Source organism: Mus caroli, chromosome 14 (assembly GCF_900094665.2).
Source record: "Mus caroli chromosome 14, CAROLI_EIJ_v1.1, whole genome shotgun sequence".
Classification (NCBI taxonomy): Eukaryota; Metazoa; Chordata; class Mammalia; order Rodentia; family Muridae; genus Mus; species Mus caroli.
The window spans coordinates 54192958-54195666 of record NC_034583.1 but is presented as its reverse complement, the minus strand read 5'-3'; the positions used below and the strand labels follow the sequence as shown (position 1 = coordinate 54195666).

The following is a 2709-nucleotide window of genomic DNA, read 5'->3' as shown; positions in this document are numbered from 1 at the left end:
CAGGGCCCCCAATGGAGGAGCTAGAGAAAGTACCCAAGGAGCTAAAGGGATCTGCAACCCTATAGGTGGAACAACATTATGAACTAACCAGTATCCCCCAGAGCTCGTGTCTCTAGCTGCATATTTAGCAGATGATGGTCTAGTCGGCCATCACTGGAAAGAGAGGCCCATAGGACATGCAAACTTTATATGTCCCAGTACAGGGGAACACCGGGGCCAAAAAGTGGGAGTGGGTGGGTAGGAGAGTGAGGGGGGAGGGCATGGGAGGCTTTTGGGATAGCATTGGAAGTGTAAATGAGGAAAATACATAAAAAAACCAAAACAACAATATCACTTGAGTTTAAGGTGTGCAGGGGTTGCTGGTGATGTCAATATTTGGAGAGAGGGACTGGGTGTCAGAGGATGCACCACATTATTTGCCTTAATCCACATTCTGTCTCTTCATTTAAAAAACAAACAAACAAACAAACACCTTCCCTAAAGCACATCCAGGAGTATTAATATAAACCAGAGCTATAGGATTGGTTTATAAAGGCACCACACAGACTTCTGAGAAGAAATAGGTATTAAAGGATTTAAACATTTTTCTGTTCTCCAGTTGCAGGAGGGGAAGAGCTCTTGGGAGATCGAAACATGAATATTTTTATGCTCATAATTTTTTTTTAAAGATTTATTTATTATATGTAAGTACACTGTAGCTGTCTTCAGACACTCCAGAAGAGGGCGCCAGATCTCGTTACAGATGGTTGTTAGCCACCATGTGGTTGCTGGGATTTGAACTCTGGACCTTTGGAAGAGCAGTCGGGTGCTCTTACCCACTGAGCCATCTCACCAGCCCTATGCTCATAATTTTACTGGCAAAGGCATGGAGAGAGTATGCTTAAAAAACAACAAAACAAAAGAAAACAAAACAAACACCCAGCTGGGTGGCAGCGGCACATGCCTTTAATCCCAGCACTTCAGAGGCAGAGTCTGTAGAATCTTTGAGTTTGAAGTCAGCCTGGTCTAGAGGGTGAGTTCTGGTCAGCCAGGGCTACACAGTGAAACAGTATCTCAAAACCAACCAACCAACCAACCCAACAAAAAAGTCCAACATAGTCTTTATATACCTCCTCCTCCCTAAAGAGCCCCCACTTTTCCAATGCCCCTGATCAGATCTTGCATGCTGCAGTTCCCCCTTCTACTGCTTCCCGAACCCTATCCTGAGAGTGGTTGCCCAAACTGATAGAGTCCTGAAGTCCACATCTCTTACCTGATCTCTTTAGTGTTCCAGTTCATTCTGAGGCTTACCTGGTGGCCAGAGTACATTTCCACATCATGTATTGTCTTAGAGATACGTTGCTATCTCCTCACCAGGTCCAGTGGTTTGCTGACCACAAAGTGCAGTGGAATGCAGAGGGTTTGGTCTAGGATGTTTTCTCTAATATGGCAGGAGCTTCAACTTCCTTCTAGGCATCCTTCCTGTGAGAGACAGAGATAAGACTTCTCTGGTTTGTATTTCTCTTGTTCAGAGCCTTTCCACAATTTGCTCCATATGAGATCCAAACAATTACCCTAAGCAAATTATATACAGCAGTATATTACCTAGTGAAACTAAATGGATAGTGGGAAAAAAAAAAAAAAGAAAAGAAATCTGACACAAGAACTTTATCAAACTTGGGAGAAAACCACTACATTTTGTTAATTATTTCCTGAATCTTTGAAGTCTTCCTTTGTGGTCTGTCTGTCTGTCTGTCTGTCTGTCATTTATCTATTTATTTGTGGTGGTGGTATGCCTTGATTCCTTTCTCCTTATGTTTTCCATTTGTCTCCGAAGCTTAATCCTCTGCTTGTGCTTGAGTTCGTGTGATGGTTTGGCTCCTGGGTTTACCATGTGTGTTGGGTTGCATTACATTGGCATCTGCAAATGAGAAGTGGGTCTTATTCTTCTCTTTGAACACTAATTTTGTCTGAGAGGTTCCACCACACAAACTGTCTGGCATGGCATGCAGGTACCCTTGCCCCTAGATCTCTCACCCAGGTCCGTCTGCTGCCTGGGTCAGCAGGTAGTGCAGCTTTGGTGCCTTGATCTGTAGGGTTGTATCTAGAGCCCAGGTCTGTAAAAATAGACTTCTGAAATGAATCCGTGGGGGTCATTTTGGATCCTTGGGTGTACAGAGGACTTGAAGAGTGGGTTGCAGGTACTGGCTTGAACTGGTCAGTTCACAGTCTTCTACCAGAGCTCAGGATTACTTAAGAAAAGACAGCCGGGGCTACACAGAGAAACCCTGTCTCGAAAAACCAAAAAAAAAAAAAAAAGAAAAGACAAATCCGGCTGGGCGTGGTGGCGTACGCCTTTAATCCCAGCACTTGAGAGGCAGAGGCAGGTGGGTTTCTGAGTTCGAGGCCAGCCTGGTCTACAGAGTGAGTTCCAGGACAGCCAGGACTGCACAGAGAAACCCTGTCTCGAAAAACTAAAAAAAAAAGAAAAAGAAAAGACAAATTCAACCATTGATTTTAAAGATCAAGAACCTAAGCCCAAAGCTTGGAGTGATGGCATAAGCATTTAATACCAGATCCTGGTCTACCTTGAGAGTTCCAGGACAGCCAGAGCTACATGGAGAAAGACCATCTTGAAAAAATTAAACAGTTTTAGAAAGAAAGAAAGAAAGAAAGAAAGAAAGAAAGAGAGAGAGAGAGAGAGAGAGAGAGAGAGAGAGAGAGAGAGGG

The 2709-nt window shown here is 43.9% G+C and overlaps 1 protein-coding gene across 1 annotated transcript in view; it reads left to right on the top strand.

The window, feature by feature from the left end:
- The window catches only part of Defb135 (defensin beta 135), a 16728-nt gene that overhangs the window by 9888 nt on the left and 4131 nt on the right, over positions 1-2709 (top strand). The gene's annotated exons all lie outside the window — the stretch shown is intronic.